Below are 18054 nucleotides of genomic sequence, written 5' to 3' on the forward strand. Positions count from 1 at the left end.
GGCTCTTAAAGGGAGTCAACTTGGCCAACACCTTGATCTCAGACTTCCCACCTCCAAAACTGAGAAGATAAATCTCTGTTGTATAAACCACCAGATCTGTGGTGCTTTGTTATGGCAACCCGAGCTGACCAATAAGTGTGGTAAAAAGGCATCAGGTAGAGTGCTCTCAGCGGCAAGTAACAAGATACCTGACTAAGACTGTCTTGACCCAGAGATATTGAATTATTTCATATAGCAGAAAGCCTAAGGGAGATGATTACACAGTGTTTCAAGGCTCCTGCCTCCTCCCAGGTATACACTCTGCCTCCCCAGTTGGGTTTTTGTTCTTTGGGTTACTTTAGGTCGATCATCAGGGAGGTCCTCTCTGAGGAGATGACACTTGACCACATATTGCAGATGGAGAAGATGCCAGCCCTGGGCAGACCTAAAGGAGGACCTGCTTTCATTGTTTGGAAGCCAGCAACCATGTCCCCCTTAGAGCTGGGACTGGGGAACTATTGGCCACTGACTTTGACTGGCAGCCCAAGGACACCTGGTCCAATGCCTGCCTTCAGGCAGTGCCAGGCGTCCATCCAGCAGAGACAGCTCATTATATTCGACTGTTTTCCATTCCTGGCAACATCAGTTGAAGGATATGCAAATAAGAAAATCAGCTGAATTTGTTTCACAAAGAACGACATTTAATCAGCACAATAAATCCTTACATATAGTCGTTGACTGCATAAGATGACAGTTAGTAGAGAAAGGGTAGAAGGAAAAGGATGAAGGGTAGAAAAGAGGAACAGAGAGAGACTTTGGTTGTAGTAAGGCAAATAAAGAGCCAAAGGGTCTGGAGACCTGAGATCATTTGTTCCTTCATTCTTCCATTTATTTATTCAACAAATAGTTCTTGAGAGCCTACCAGGTTGTAGACACAATAGGAAAACACTGGAAACCTGGGTAGGAGTGATCAAAACAGATACTGCTCCTGCCTACTGGGGACTTCCAAAGCACTGGGAGGAGACGGACAGTCACAAAACACTCTCACAGACAAGCACATAGTTACAGGCAAGGATAAATGCTATGAGGAGGGCAGGAAGAAAGCCTTCCTCATAAATTCAGCAGGATGAGTGGGAGTTAACTATACAAAGACTTTGGGATTGGGAGTTGGTGTTTCCAACACAAGGAGGGGCCTCTGCAAAGGCCCTGAAGGAGGAGGAAACATGGCTCCCCCGGATCTGAAGGAAGGCCAGTGAGATTCTAGCACAGAGGTGGAGCAGGAGGGTAGAAGAAGATGTGGCTGGAGAGATAGGCAGGTCAGATCCCATAGTATCTGCTGCGTATGGTATGGAGCTTGGATCTGGCTGAAAGTCCAGGATCAGGAATGTATATTTTAATATTACTTTGGTATCTTGGTAGAGAATGGACCTAAGGACAAGACGGAGGCAGGTAGACTAGCTGAGAGCTCCCTGAGCTTGTCTAGGCAACATGATGGTGGCTTAGACTGGAAAAAGGATTCTAGACCTCAACACATGTTGATGTTCAGGGCTGGATGTGGGACCACTGTTGTGGGGACTGTTCTGGACATTTTAGGATGGCTAACAGCATCTCTGGCCTCTATCCACCAGAGGCCAGTAGCCCTCTCCACAGATCATGACAATCAAAAAAGTTCTTCAGACTTGGCCAAATGTCCTTCAAGGAATAAGAATTTTGGACTATGGGGATGAATGAGAAAAGGAGTGAGGTGAATGGCTTGAGAGCAGGCCGGGAGGCAGGAGGAGAGGACATGACAGCTGAGCACGCAGGGTATGAGAGAGGAGGGTGCTGAGATTGACTCTCAGACAACTGGATGGATGTTGCTGCTCACTGACCTAGAGGACAAAGAGAGAGCCCAGTGTGTAGTGGGATGGGGACTGGGGCACACCTGTGTTCTACTGTGATCCAGCAACAAGACCTCAGGCATATTATTATTATTATTATTTTTTTTTCACTTAGTCTCAGTTTTCCCACCTTCAAAGCACAATGTTTGTACTAGGTATAGAATAACAAGTATGTCAAGGTGCCACGTGTCCTTCCTGCACAGGAGGCAGATGTAACTAATCAGTTATGGTTCTCTGAGCCTGGATACTTCTTCACAACAGTGCTCTGAACAACCACCCGTGGAGGCATGGGCATGAGAGAAAAAACCTGTTTGCCATCCCTTCACTTGAAACTCATTTGAGTTTGCCCAGGGTCGGCTGCTTCTTGGTAACCAAAGTATGCTTGATAAATTGTGAGCCACAGAGTCTGAGCAGAAGTGGGGACTCCCCAATGTCAGGCCAAATACTGATCTTACTATGTCATCTGCCCCCAGGATAGAGCAACAAAATGGGAGTTCCCCATTTATGCTCTTTGTGGCGCGAGTGAAACGAGGCTGTGAAGCCTTTGGTGGCAGACTCTTGCACGGCCCTGGGAGTGACCCTATCTCTGCCGCTGTCCTCTCCTCTTGCTTCTGTGTCTCTGAGATTGTCTGCCTGTCTCAGTCTCCATGTGGCCCACATTCCCTTTTACCTCATTCATGGGTTCTGTTGCTCTCGCCCACCAGATTGTAACACACAGAAGAGAAGTAGATGTTTTATTATTTTTTTTCACTCTTCTTCAAGAGCACTTCATGCTTTCTGTTAGTGCTTTAAAAAGCAGATGCATGAAATGTGAATTTTTAAATATTTGTCTTCCTTCCAATTTTAATAATGTAGCAAACCCACCATTAGAATAACCCTATACTCCTACTGTGTGTAGAATTGTGCCTCCGAAAGGTCTGGTCAAGTCCTAAGCTCCCTGGACCTGTGAATGTGACTTTATTTGGAAATAAGGTCTTTGCAGATGTAGTTCCATTAAGATGAAGTGACACCAGATTAGGGTGGGCCCTAAGCCAGTCACTGGCGTCCTTGTATGAAGCGGGACATTTGGACACAGATGCAGGTGGAGAACAGCAGTGATGATGATGGTAGGGGTTAGGGTGATGTGTCCACAACCCAAGGATGGTCAGCAACCTTCGGCAACCACCAGACACTGGGAGAGAGGCACCCCCAGCTCCCAGAAGAAGCCAACCTCCTGACCCTGATTTTGGACTGTTGCCCCCCACCCCGAACTGTAAAAGAATGAAAATTTGTTGTTCCAAATCCCCCAGTTTGTGGTAATTTGTTATGGTAGCCCTGGGAAACGAATATGACCCCCAACCCCGATTCATGGGACTAAAGCTACCATTTAGATCTGAATTGCCTGTGGATTTTTTTTCTCTCGGGTTCAGAGACTCTCAGTAGGAAAAACAGGTCTCCCACCTTCACCTTCTCGCTCTTCTATTTTAACTACACGCGGGTTTCTCAGCACCCACCCCCACGCCCCCACTGCCCTGGCTTCTGAATGAGAAGCTTGGGAAGGGATCTGTGCCTTGTGGGCCTCGCCCTGTGGTACTTAGTGCCCAGATTGGCCTCCTGGGATTCCCACCATTGCAAAGGGTTCAACCCTGCCCTTGGCCGAATCCGTTCCCTTGCCTCCTCTCCCTCGATCCCAGGCCCACTGGATTCTGTGTGTATTTTATATGTTGACTGCTTGTTCACCACGGATGTTTTCACATTAATTTCAGTCTTTCAAAATATTACTTGTCTGTGGTGCTGAGTTTTTTGGGATCCCTTACGTGTTGCCCACAAGGTGAGGGCCTCCCTTGCCTTGCCTGGCCCTCACCCCTCTTGCGCAGCAACAGCACCGACCTACATGATGGATGGAAGAAGCCAGAAACATCGGACTTTTGAAGCTAGGTCACAGAAGACGTTTGGGCTTTTGCTGGGTCTCTTGGATCCCTCGCTCTGGGAGAGCTGACTGTCCTTCAGCGAGGACCCTAGGAGCCCTGTGGAGGGGAGACCCCTCCCGCCAATAGCCAGCCCCAGTGTGCCAGGCATGTGAGGGGCCACCTTGGAAGCAGATCCTCCAGCACCAGGTGCACTCAGCCAACATAGTGATGCCACCTCACAACAACACCACGCTGGAGCCATGAGCCAAGTGGCCGCCAAATTCCTGACCCCCCCCCCCCCCGAAACCATGAGCCATAACACATGGATATTGTTGCTTCAAGCCATGGCAGTTTTGGAGTGTATTATCACACAGCATTATTGACAACTATGGTTCTCTGCTTCAGTGGCTATGGCATCCTTCCTCCTCCCCTCTGCCAGCTCCTAGTGGTCCTCCAGAATGTCTCACTTCATGTGTCGCCACTTCCAGGAAGTCTTCCTGAATGCCTCCAACTGGGTTAAGCACCCCTTACAATATACTCTCCAGCTGTACCGATCTGTCTTTCCTAGAAAGACCTTTCTCTACCCCCTCCGCCCACCCCATCCCAGCCTCTGTTCTCGCTGCTTTCCGTGGCTGGAATGTTTCTCCCATTTACTTTTTTCAGACTCAGCTCAGAAATCACCTCCTCCAGGGAGTCTTCTCAGACTGCAGGGCAGTTTAGCCATCCTCCAGCAGGCCCCTGAGCACCCCATACAGTCATCACCACTTATATTAGTGTTCCATGAGGCTGCCGTCTCAAGCTCCAGTTGGGTGGGAAACCATGTCTTCTCATCCACTACGTACCACAGGACAGTTGAGTGCGGGGCTGGGGGTGGGGCCATGGGTCAGGGAATCATGACAAGAGGTGGTTGAGGTCTCTGCAGCAGTGATGACCAAACCTGCTGGGAAGTCAGAAGCAGTTACTACACTTTTTAGAGGTAGAAATTATGGTATGGGAGGGAGACGTCTGCCTCCAAGGACAGGCCCCGCAGACACCACACAGAGTTCAAGGTCAGTTTGGCTCCACGAAAGACAGGAGAGCTACAGCAGGATGAGGAAGTAGGAGCTGCAAAGTCAGCACCGAGAAGGGCTAGCAGGACAGCGTAGTTACTGGTGTCAGGAGAGGGGGCAGGTGGGGACAATGGCAGACTGGCGAGATGAGCCCCCACCAGCTCCCAACTCAAGCGTCACCTTCTTCAAGAAGGTGTTCTTGGACCCGGGCTGGATCAGGGCGTTGACCCCGTTAGGATCTCTGCTAGCACCTAGCCCTTCTTCTCTGAAGGGCTTACTATTATTGTAATTTACACATTTCTTGTACGATCAGAGTCAGCGTCCTGGACAGAAGGAGAATTTCTCAAGGGCGAGACTGTCCCCAGTACCTAACCGTGCCTGGCATTTCGAGGATGCTCTGTTTCTATTTGTCAAGGGAGTGGGTAATTGAACAATGTTATAACCGAACTTACAGAGCGATACGATGGGAGAAGGGAGGTTAAGTGTGTGTGAAAATAAATGAATGTTGTATATGTTATATAGTGAGGTGACTGGGTGGAAGAAGCAGCCAGTTAGTGAACCAATACATTGATGGATGGGCCACCCGCTGGGGCAGAGCGTGGGTTCTCTCCAGGGAGGAGCTGCAAGGAGTTTACTTCTTCAGTTTCTGAGTCCCTGTGGGTCTGACCCTCGCGGGAGGTCCTTCCCTATGTTGCCAACCCCACCCTTGCAGAAGAGAGCAGAGTTTTCCTTGCAAAGCCACTAGCATGCCAGCTCGTGTACTTGAATCTCACCTCCCACTGAGTCACTTACAGGCGAGGAAACAGGAAGGATGGGGTCCACGTCCCAGTTGCCTCTCACCGCATGGTGCGTGTGTCTGAACATCGGGTCGTTTTCCTCTTCCCCAGCCCACCACCTACCTACCTGCGAGGGTAGGCCCGGGAGCAGGAGGAGCCCCCTGGGGACCCCCATTGTGGCCCCTACTCCCTGTAGGTGCTACGTGGAAGAGATTGCTCCCAGAGGGCAAAGGTCAGATCCGACTCTGGCCAAAGGGCCCAGCATTTCTGGCCAGGTTTTGCTTGGGGAAGCCAAGTGTGTGGAAGGTCAGGATGTCTGTGGGGGCAGAGTGGGAAAGTTCACATTCCCAAGGGACTCTAAGCAACAGGATATCCTGACCTGAGACTATTACCTTTCTCACATTACGTGGCCAAATTGACTTCCTGCTATTATTAACGGTGTGAACATGACGAAGGCACATATTTAATAGAAACAAGGGAAGGAGTTGGCTTGACTCAACTTCAAGGAGACAAGTAGGATCATGGAATTCTCCATGGTTGGAGGGCTGGAACTCTAGCGCAGGCTTTACCTGCCTGGGCCATTAACAGGAGCAAGTAACTTCACGCCTGGGAGCGGCCTCAGTTTCCTTTTCTATAACAGGCAGGGAAGGTGGGTGGTAAAAAACATTGCATCAGAACTCACAGAGCTTCTGGTGGGTGAAGTGAGGAAATTTATGTGCAGAAGTGTTTTGCAAACTGGAAGGTAACATCAGGGACCTCATCAGTTTTTTGTTGCTGTTTTGTTTTTTTAAGATTTTGTTTATCTATTTGAGAGAGAGGGAGAGCACAAACAGATGGAGGAGTAGAGCGAAGGGGAGAAGCAGACTCTCTGCTGGGCAGAGAGCCTGACGGAGGACTCGATCCCAGAACCCTGAGATCATGACCTGAGCCGAAGGCAGATGCTTAACCAACTGAGCCACCCACGTGCCCCCATCAACAGTTTTGATGCTCACCAACTCTGCAGTATCCCAAGCCAACCTTTCTCAGCTAAGGAGTCCTCAGTGGTTCTAGAAAAAAAAATCCTCCTCCACGGCCAAGTCCAGGCTGCTGGCAGGTGGGCCACCTGCTCCCACACATACCTCCCACTGACTCTGGTCCAAAGGGGCTCTGGGACTTGGTCCTTTCCATTCTTCTGATTCTGGACTTCCTTGTGCTGGGAGGTCCTTCCTGTTCTTTACTCATCACAATCCTCTCCTTCTTCATGACACTGCCTCTGGTCTGGTTTCTTCATGGCTGAATGGCATGCTCTCTGTCTCCTATAATCCCACGATTCTCCATGTCAGCAGCAACTAGGTGCTTGTTAGAAGTGCACTCAGGGGGCGCCTCTGTGGCTCAGTCGGTTAAGCATCCGACTCTTGATTTCGTCTCGGGTCATGATTTCAAGGTCGTGAGATCAAGCCCCAAATCAGGCTCTGTGCTCAGTTCAGTGTGGGGTTTGTTTGTCCCTCTCTCTCTGCTTGCCCCTTCCTGCTTGTGTGCTCTCTTTTTCTCCAAAATAATAAATACAATCTTTATTTTAAAAAAAGAAATGCTGAGACTCAGGTCCTATCAAGACATTAAAGCAGACACTCTAAGCGTGGGACCCATGAAAACCTATGTTTTCACAAGCCCTCCAGGGGTTTCTGAGGGACATGCAAGTTTCAGCATCACTGGAATGGCCTGTCCTTGCATCTGGGCTGTAAGCTCCCTGCTGGCTGGGACAGTGTACCATTTAGCGGCTCCCAGAACCTGGCACACAGAGGCCACGAGTGACCATGACATGGTCTTAGGAATCTTCATGCACTGTGAACAACTGAGACTAGAGCCTCCCAGGCATGGCCTCATCTTCCCAACATCATGTCAGGGCTCCCAACATCCCCCCCTTCCCTTCCTTCCCATGGCCCTTTCCCTAAATGCTCACAAAACCTCAAGGACCTCTGCCCCCTTCCCTGTTCTGGCCTTTTCCAGAAGACCTCCCCTGAGCCCTACATCTCTCTCCACAGCCACTGCCTGAGATTCTGGACACCACTCTGAGTTCACACTTGGTCCCACCCTCAACAAGGTTGCCCCAAGACAGAGGGTCCCTTCGGCCTGCCTCCTTCATGTGGTATTTTGCCCCGCCCTGCTTTGTGTTTACAGCAGCCTTGATGCTATCAGAGGTCGGCTTCTGTAGCCAGTGTAGACCCACCCAGCAGCTTCAGCAGGGCTCATGGGTGTCAGTAGGTCTGTGAGTGCTAGGTGCCAATATTAATAGCAGAACCTATTCCCACCACTCCTGCTTTTCTGACCTGAGGATAAAGAAAAAGAAGAAGAACTTCAACAAACTGTGGGGTTTTGTGCCCCAGCTGCTCCAAGCCTCCTGGACGTACCAGCAGGGTGTGCAGTAGAGAGTGTGCTAGAAAGATCCTGCCAGGCCACACTGGCCTCTGCCTAACCCATGACATCATAGGGATTCTCTTTTGTGTTCTTACCCTTGCTGGTGCAATGGAGGGGGTCCCTCACTTCTCTCCAGCCTCAGACGGGAGCCAGCCTCATGTACCTTTGCTGCCTGGGATGAATTACTCAATCATTCTGTGCCTTGGTTTGCTCACCTGTAAAATGGGCCCATGTAGTAGTATTTAGCTCCTAAGGTTGCTGTGCAGGCAAAATCAGAGAGGACTTATGAAGGACATAGGGTAGAGGTCCCATGGATGAGCCCCCAAAGCTCTTGGTCATGAGGTGATGGCCCCTCCTTCCCTGGGGACCCAAGGGAGGGCAGAAAGGAGCTGGGGAGTGGAGGGCTGGGTTGGACCCCGGGACCAGCTTCACTGCAGCCTCCCCTCAGCCACCACCAGATTCCAAATCCTGCATTGCACATGACTGTTTAAATGTGTTGTGGGAACAGAATTTCTAACTTTTGGGGCTGCAGGTATGAGGACCAGATTTAGTGTGAAACAAAATGTTTGCGCCTCTTTTGTGCTTCCTCAGTTTCCATCATCTGAGAGCAAACAACTTCAGCACTGCCTTAGAATTTGTACTCCATCCATTATGCCAGCCTCTCTGTATGTTTGAAAAATATTCAGACATGTGAGGGCGAGACATCTCTTTAGCTTGTGGACAAAATGTGGTGCCCTGATGGTTTCTCTGGCAGACCCCCTCCTTGGGTGTCTCTAGGCTGGGGACCAGTTGGGTCTCCAACAAAGAAGTGTTGCCATAAGCCTAGCTCTCCTCAGGTGTGAGCAGGCAGTAAGCCAAGCCCATTTCACAGAGAAGAACACCGAGGCACTGAGGGCTAACTGCCCAAGACACAAAGCTGGTGGTCAGTAGAGCCTGAGTGTGGTCTGGGCGTCCTCCAAGCCCCTGTTCTCCCCATTCTCCACTCATCCATGTGATAGCAAGTGACGATTAATCTTATCTCTCTAGCTGGGGACTGGGAACTCCTGAGAAGCAGAAAAGTATCAACCACCAGCAATCAGTTAACATTCCCAGAGGAGCCAGAACGTCAGGTACTTCTGCTTCTGTTACCTCATTTATTCCCTCAGGCATTCAGTCAACTGTCCTATATTACAGAGGAGAAAATCAACTCCCAGAGAGGTTGAGGAACCTGCCCAAGGCCACACAGCCTGGAAGTGGCAGGGCTTGGGCCAGAATCCAGCTCTGTCGATCCTAGGGCCTAAGACAGAGGGAATTTCAGTAGCTATCTTAAGCCATAAAATAGTTCTCAGGACATGGTGGGTATCAGAGAGCAAATTTTAAAATCCTAATGGCTTGCCCCGGAGTTGGTCTCCAGTGGGATGACTAATCCGTCTCCATGTAGAAAAACTTCAGGCTCTCTGGGTTGAAGACAGTGTGGGAAGGAGAGTGCTTTTCTGCTTGATCTCCACCAAAAAGTAATTTTTAATGTGCCAAATATTGCAAACTCAATCCAATACCCGGGTTTATTACGCAGAAGGCCAGCCTGTCCTTATCAGGCATTATCTTTTTGCAACAAGAAGAAACCCAGCAAACATTCCTCCCGGGAGCAAAGAATGCAATTGTCTAATGTGACTTGTAATCGTTAAAGGCCTTGTCCTCAGTCCCCAGCTCCCCAAATGGCTCCTCCCTGTCTGTTGGGGACAGTCATCCTTGTGGAATTCCGCTCAGCACAGATGGGCCAATACGCAGATAGCGGGTTTTGTTGCTAGAGAGCATTTTGTTTTCTGTGCTGCTGCTCCCAAGAAAGAGCTGGAACTATCCCGCTTTGCGTCGGTCTCTTATTCCAAATACCTCCAGAGCATCTCAGAATCCAAAGGCTCGGCTTGGGGGCGAGGAGAGGGAGAATGTGGGGAGAGCTCGGTGCCAGGGAGAAGTCCTCCGCCCTGCCTGTTGTGCCCCTCCAAGTGAGCCACTCAACCACTCTGATCCTTGGCCTCCTCTTCTGGAAAATGGGGAGAGTCAGGGTTCATCCAGGTGGGTTGGGCCCGTGATCCCTAACACAACGCCCGGTGCCAGGATTGTTGCTCTGTGGTCCCTCTTCTCGAGCAGCTGCCGATCTGGAGAGTGGCCGCAGAGAAAGATGGCAGGGGCCACGTCCCCAGGTGGCCTCAAGGGCTGCCCAGGCAGCTAAGTGTTCCTTGTGGGGCACTGCTGTAATCAAACCACTTCCCTTCTCAAAAGTGCTCAGTGGCTTCCTGGCTCGCCTGAATGCAATCCAGATTCTTCAGCCTGGCCACCAAGACCCTCGTTTTCCAAAATGCCTTTTCCGCCAACTGTTCTACTCTCCGAAAGCCACTTAATAAATATTTAAAGAAAGAGTGAATACGATGAATCTAGCATTGTGTGGCTAAAAATTCTTGGCCCTGTTCCTGAGAAGCTCATAAACTCATTGGGAACAAGACTTAAGATACCAGAAAGTGAGGAAATAGCTCTTCGTTTTATGTTTTACTTAAGGGACCAGTTCAGATCCTGAGTTCTGGTCCTGAGGCTATCCCCAATGTCCCCGAGGGTCTGCTCCGATGTGCCATTTGGAGGCCGCCCCTTTGGTTAAGCAGCCAGTGGGTCCTCTAAGTCACTAATCAAAGTAACCAGGCTTGGAGGGGACTGACAGTCTCATGTGGAAGCCATGTCACCCCAGAAACACTGCAAGTGCTTCCGTCACCTTGATCTATGCCCCACCCTTTGTCGACAGGCCAAGAGTATGTCAGAAATCCAGTGTTTTGTGTGTTTTTGGTGAAAACAGTTGCCTGTTTGCCAGCATGATGATGTAAGAAAGAAGCTTTCATCGGTGAAAGTCAAGGTTTTCCAGACTGGTTGATTCGGCTTCCTTATTTAGAGACACGTCCCAGCCAGGCTGAATGAACAGGCTGTAGGGAAGTGGGGACAGATCTGGAGTCTTGGCCTGCAGTGTTGGTGCCCAAGGCTTGACACTTTCCCTGACAGTCCTTGGGGCACTTGCTCATCTATTCGGAGTATATCCATGGCCTGCCTGGAAGGATTCTGAAAACAGCGAAATGCTGCCCAGGAATTTGTGATTGTTGCAAGTCCGCTCATGCCGGTGGTGGTGAGTGCCCCCTCAAAAGGACAGAGAGTTGAGATTCCTGATGTACTCAAGAGTTTGTGCTCAGACCATTGTGGGCTCCTTGGGATGTGTCTCCATTGCAACCTGATCATGAGGTTGTGCGGCAGGAGCTAACCAGCCCCGACCCCAAATTTTACGGGAGCTACCCTCCTCTATCCCCAGTAGCCTAGGAGGAGTGCATGACTGGGGTCTCACTTAGTTCAGTCTGTTTTCAATAGGGCCCTCTCTTAACCATCATTTGCTGGGCATTTCCTGAAGGCGAGTCTATCCTGGACTCTGCTCACTCTTTCGGTAGCAGGTGTGAATACCTTTATGATATTTGGGCATGAGAAATGCTGCATTCATTTATCTAAATATCATTAAATCTGTTTCAAGACTCCGTACTCACAAAACTGGGCCGAAATTGCAATATCAGTCATTCGTTACTCCCTCTTTACACCCTATCTGTATATTCAAGGGCTCTGAAGGTCCTGCAAGAAGCCACGGTCGGTGGTGCTGCTTTGTTGTGTGATGGGCAGTGGGACCCGCCCTGTGCAGCTGTGGCTGGCACCTTTGCCCGTCAGGATGCTGGTCTGGCTTCCTGCGCAGGGGGACATCGCCCCTCCAGGGGGGAGGGCATCTTCTTCTGGTGGCCACACTTCCTCTGAGCAAGCCAATCAGGGAGACCTCATGCAGGCCATTGGGCTTCCATGCTTGTGCCCGGAAGTCCCGGATGTGAGGGCAGCCATTTCCATAGTGGGTTTCTGCATTGGTGACACCTGGTTCTCATGGCCCTCTCTGTTTTTGTGCCTCTCCTCCTTCCCCGTTGGCCATCTGGAACTGGCTAAGCCCTCTCACTCACTTGGCACACCAAAGCCTCCACTTTTTCTCTCTTTAAGACACTGTAATTTAATTCAGCTTATAGGGTGACAGAAACCAGAGCTTGAGGCTCAGGTGCCTGGCTGCCCCAGAAAGTGATTCACTGGCAGTAAACAGGCTAAGACAGCAACAAATTTCTCAGCAACTCATCCAGTACACAGGAATCCTCATTTAAGCTCACAGCAAAGCTCTGAGAAGGCGAGGGTAACCATCATCGCCCCCATTTACAAATGGGCAAATGGACAGAGGAAGATGAAGTGATTGCCATGTGGCTAGGGAGTGGTGGACCACCGGCTGAGTTCTAGGATCAAAGCCCCAGCAGGCTGAGCTGAACTCAGCGAAGCCCAGGCCTGCAGGTCAGCATCTCCCTGGAGCTGGGCAGCCTGGGGTTTGCAGGTGAGGCCTGCTCTGTAGGCTTTGGACATATTTATGCTCAGCCTCAGGCCCCCCGTGTATGAGGAAGTGAATCTGATCTGGAAGCACCTCATCTTGGGACCTGGCAGTCATAAATGAGCTGTCAGGTCTCCAGCTCGCAGTCTGAAAGGTGGCACCCTAAATAAGTCTACCTTTGGGATATCAAAACCAGCAAGTGATCCTAGAAACAGCTCCTGTTAGCAGACCTGAGTAAAAGCATCTCGGGGGCTGGGGGTGCATCCTCCCAGATCCCCCTCACCTTGGAGGGCATCCTTTAATGGCCATACATCATTTTTAGTAGCTTCTGCCTCCCCAGCAGTGAGGGACCTTCCAGGAGGAGACACCTGGGGCCCCACCTGTTCCGCAATCTGAGAGGAGGAGGTGAAGAGGGAAGCTACCTCCAACGGACGTGAGTTGTTTCATTTAATCTCCAGCCTGATTTGTCTGCTGTCCCTCCCCAACAGGGTTTAATCTCAGAGTTAAACCCACCAAAAGCAACTGTTTCTTTCCTCCTACTACTGCTAGGCTGGCGGGGTAACACATCACTGTGCAAATTCGTTTGGCCCCAGGGCCGTAAGGCATAAAAGGCATTTAGAGAGGGCATGAGTCAATTTCCACCAAGCCCTTGGACAGGGATATAACCACCACTTGTCAGTCTCCCCAGCACCAGCAGCCCTGATCCCCCAGAGCGGACATCTGGAGTCAGGAATGACAAGTGGATTCCAGAGCCCAGCCCTGACCGCCCCCCCCACCACCCCACACACCGCCACCCAGCAGGGCCGCTGCCGCCAACAAGGCCAGGCAGTGTCTTTCTACACATTCCCACGCACGCACGCACACCCTCCTCACCCCTCTCTCAGCTCATGCCTGCATTTCCGGCAGTGTGAATTCTGACAGCTCCGGTGGGTGTCGGCCTCACCAGTACATTCCTCGCTCCACCATGCCACCGCCTTAAAGCACCTTGCTGTTCCAGCGCCTTCCCGCAGAGCTCCCCACCCCCACCACCCCGGGGGCTAAAGGGGCAAGAAACCTTCTGGTGGTTGCGGCTGGGTCTCCGTCCCAGGGAGGCCCTGCAAAAATGACACACACATCAACACTCTCTTGCCTCATTTACTGGACTTTTAAACACATTTATTTACTGTGGTATCTATACCACACCAAACATCTGGAGGGAAATTCAGGGAAAATCCAAGAATTTAAATGTTTATTCTGTACCGTAATTTCAAAAACCAAATTAGGGACACTTCACATCTTTAGCCAAGTGCTTGGTGGTATACAGACCTAAGCCAACATTCAATTTGATGAAGGCTGTCTGTCTGCGTCCTCTCCAGGTCTCATCCAATGTGATCACCTAGAGCTTTCAAGGTGATGTTATCCATAAAGCAGGAAGACCTGACCACTCCACAGTAGGTTCACAGTCACTCTTCCAACCAGATATGATTCCCTTTTGTCTGCTAAAGGGAAAGTCTATCAAAAATAATGGAAAACTGAGGGGTGTCTGGGTAGCTCAGTTGGTTAAGCATCTGCTTTCTGCTCAGGTTGTGATCCTGGAGTCCCAAGTCCAGCTTGCTGGTCAGCGGGGAGCCTGCTTCTCCCTCTCCTTCTGCTGCTCCCCCTGCTAGTCTTCTCTCTCTCTCTCTGTCAAATAAATAAATAGAATCTTTAAAAAAATAACGGAAAATTGGAAGATTGGACTATTGTAAAGATGAAATTTTATTCTGTGAAGGACTCATTTACATGGATTAGATATTCTTAAATACACATTTCCCAACAAATGAGGTCTTCTTGCTTCCTTGCACAATTCTTTTTTTTTTTTTTTTTACTTAAGTTCTAATGTCAGGCACTAAAAGTATGTTCTGGAATTCAGTGTAACTTCTCCCTCCTTTTTGAAGAGCTTGGGGTCAAGTAGGATTGGCTCCTGTGGAACAGAGAATCATAGCCAAGTGTGAAAAGCCCTGAGGGAGGTCAAAGTGAGGGAACACACTAGAGGCAGAGGAATCCCGACTTGAGACCTAGGAATAGTTCACGAATAATGCCATCCCTGCTCAAGGGGCCCAGTGCTAACGCTAGTGAAGTTTCCAAGATGTCAGCCTCCCTCCTGACCCATCCTGCCAGCTTCTCACCTCACCAGCCAGCGTAAAATCCCACCTCCAACCAGACCTGCTCTTCTTTCCCCTAACTCTGCCAGGAGAATTCCCACCTTTTCTTCGGCAGTGAAGCCCCTCTTGCCACCCAGGATGCCCTCTGTCCATCGCTCTGCCTGTGCAAACACTGCCTGTCCTGCACGTGGGGCCTGCCTTGGACATCCGAGCTGTGTGCTCATACAAGAGTTCCCTTACAGAGGGGCTCCATGCTGGATTTCACGTGCTACTGTCACCATCTTGAAAATCTTAATCATCTTATCTTTGAACTTGTGTTTTATACTTGAAGGCCAATGGGACAATGGAACATGTTCATGAGCCGAGGAGAGAGGCACAACATGGACGCGTGTACTACAGTATTGTGTAATGCCCTGTGAGCACAGGATCCCATGGCTCAATTTATGAAAGCTCAGCAACTCTCGGCACAAGCACAAGATACGTGTATGATGGGCACTGATGGTCCCCAAAGGGCACGCTTTCCACTTGAAACTGAACTTGCTTCCAAGGCAGAAAGACGGTCCTGGCGTTCTAAGAATCAGGAACAGCTGTGGAGCCCAATCACCTGCCTTCTCATTCTGTTCCTCTCCTGTAACATCCAACCACTGACGCTGGCAGTGATGCCCAAGGGAAAGGGAAAGATAAAGCAGCCCATGGTTCCTTTTTCTTCCCGGCTTACCATTCTCAGCAGGAGCAGAAGGTAGAGTGCATTGGTAGAATAAGTGCATAATAAGAAATGAAGTAGGGACGCCCGGGTGGCTCAGTTGGTTGGGCGTCTGCCTTTGGCTGAGTTCATGATCCCAGAGTCTTGGGATCAAGCCCCATGTCAGGCTCCCTGATCAGCGCAAGACTGCTTCTCTCTCTGCCTCTGCCCCACTCCCCCATGCTTGCTCTCTCCCTCAAATAAATAAATAAAGTCTTAAAAAAAAAAAAAAAGTAAAAACAGTTGAGTCAGTGGCATGCTGCGTGGCCACTGTCCTGGTAAGAACGAGATACCCATGCAGATCCTGTAATGATCCTATGATTTGGTGATTCTGCCTGCGAGCTCCTGTTCTTATATTTACATGCAAAACTGGCACTGCACAGTATAAAGGTGAACAGTATGATGTATGCAAATGATTTTAAATTTTTATTTACTTAAAATGACATTAGATAGTAGGCAATCATCCTGACAAGTTGAAAGGGAGAGAAACCACAGAAGGAAGGAATTTTGCATGTTAGTGTCTCTGGTGACACTATTTCCTGCCTTTTAAGCAGGGGGCCCCTGTTTTCAGCTCCTGCCAGAACCCACATGCGTGTGTGCAGCTAGCCTCCCTTCAAAGCACCGTTCGAGGGATTCCCTCCAGAACCGCTGCCTTCAGCAGTCATTGCTTGGACCCCCAACACTAACAACTTTCCCTGCACTGTGATTAGCTGGGGACAGTCTGTACTCAAGAAACTCCCAGGGATACATCATAGCGGGTTGTAACCCAACTCTCTCACTCCTGCCCTGGGAGCACAGAGTGGTGGGAAGCACTGACCCTTTGCCTCCCAATGCTTGAAGGAGCTAGGTCAGCCACTCCCCTTGCATTTGGGCATATGAGGCAGCTATCTCCCCCACCCCTGGGCTCCACGGGTTGATCTGCCCGTGCTCCCCTCCAGGCTGCTGTGTCCCCACGTCCAACAACCTCCTCCAGTTGTTGAGGACCAAGCTGGGTGCCTTGGGCAGGTGCAAAGGAGGAAAGCAAGAGCCCATGACTCCTATCTGATTTCTCAAGGCACCCTGGAGGGTTCTCTTCCCGAATACCTCCTGATGAGCTGGCCAGGTGAGGGAGCCCAGGGGGAAAGGGAAAAGTACGTGGAGCCAATTGCCAAGCTTGCCCCTGTGGGCAGCTGCTGGGGCTTTAAGACAGCAGAAAAAGAACGAACTCGGAGAGCTGCAGAGTCAGGAATGGCTTTGTGAGCACACAGTGCCCAGGTGGGACCAGGAGAGTGGGCAGGGGGCTCAGAGAGGTAAAGATGAGAGGTGGGAAGGCACACAGATGGCCCACCATTTTTGCAGGACACCCTGCAGGAGACTCTGTGAGAGACCCTGCGGGGGGCCCGGGGTTGGGTTGGCAGGTTGAAGGCCCCTGGCCAGGTTGATGAAGGGGGTCTCTCCCCAGTTAGACACAGGGAGTTTACAGAGCCAATAGCCCCGTGAAGAGGGTCTGGATTTTGATGACAAGCAGGCTGGCAGGGCTGGGACAGTAACCTGGAGCCCCTAAGGCTTGTTCCTGGAGGCTCAAGAAGGATGTGATGGTTCCAGGAGGACTTTCCCTATGGTTAGCAAAGATTTCCTTGGATCTTTTTGACTAGTCCCTTGGTCAAGGTAACTAACCTCCCTGAGGCTCAGTTACCTCTTCTGTGAAATGTGTATGTAACCTGAGAGCGTTGCTTTGGGTCTCCACTGAGCACAGAGAAACACTCTCCAAATGTAAGTTTCTTGCTCCCTCGCTACCCAGCCTCCAGTGTGCCCCTCTGTTTTCTCTAGTTCTTCACCTAGTCTGCCTACTCGCATGGCCTGCCTTGGGCTTAATGGAGCAGTGCGGGTAAATGAAGCCCACATGTCTATCAGCAGCCACTAAATCTCCCCAGAAGACATTCCTTACTGCAGCAGTAATGCTGTCCGCTCTGGGAAGGGATTACACCATAGGGAAGGCTCCCCATCCCTGGGGGCTTAAAGGGCCAGCTCACAGACTCTCTGCTCCCAGCTGGGGCAGACCTTGTGGTGACAGTGAGCCTCACCTTAGGTGGGAGCAGGTATGTCAGCAGCAACAGAGAGAAACAAGCAGTGACCCTACAAGGAGAGACCAGGGCGTGAGGTCGGGCACCAGAGCCCAGGTTTTTTACTTCATTTCTCTCAATTCGCAATCTGGCTGCTGCTTACCTGTGTGGCCTTGGGCAGCGTCTTCCCGCGCCTGTCCACCTCAGACCGCTCGCTTCAAAATGTGGCTGGGGATCCCCTCTGCCTCCCAGATCCATGGGGAGGACACTTCACAGATATCATCGTTGTTCTGGATGGAGTGCCGTACGCATGCGTCATCTCGTGGCTCCTGCCCTGTTTGCTGGGTTAGTGACTGCTCTGACTCCTGATTGCTGGTGGAGAGAGAGTGCCGAATCTCAGGCTTGCCTCAGCTGCTTTATCAGTGCTCACTGTGGGGCGGTCCCTCTAGGCACCAGGCAGGGCATGCAGCGGTCGGTGGTGGGGGCCCAAGCATCAGGGGTCCTGACTACTGAGCCGACCACTCCCGCCCACCGGCCCTACGCTGACGGCTGGTTCAGGCAGTGGTCAGCAGCCTCCCCGGGGCAGTTGGGTCACAAATACAGGGCTGTTCCAGAGCTGATCTTTGCTGAGCCCCATTAACTGAGGAAGGCCCCCTCATCCCGTCACCACCTCTGCCAGGATCCTGCTTTGGAGAAGATTGGGAGGATCAGAGAGCCTCCACGCCTGCCCCAGACAGCGGCGGGGGTGGGGGTGGGGGTGGTGGGTGCCAGG

At 50.9% G+C, this 18054-nt stretch overlaps 1 long non-coding RNA gene across 1 annotated transcript; it reads right to left on the bottom strand.

Annotated features, from left to right (window-relative positions):
- Positions 1-13500: 13500 nt before the first annotated feature.
- Positions 13501-17718, bottom strand: LOC309843902. The gene is made up of 2 exons (XR_014300406.1): positions 17446-17718; positions 13501-14033 (listed from the first exon to the last, which is right to left on the bottom strand). It is a non-coding gene; the product is annotated as an uncharacterized lncRNA (long non-coding RNA).
- Positions 17719-18054: the final 336 nt, after the last annotated feature.

This window comes from Mustela nivalis (genome assembly GCF_964662115.1).
Source record: "Mustela nivalis genome assembly, chromosome: 11".
Taxonomy (NCBI): Eukaryota; Metazoa; Chordata; class Mammalia; order Carnivora; family Mustelidae; genus Mustela; species Mustela nivalis.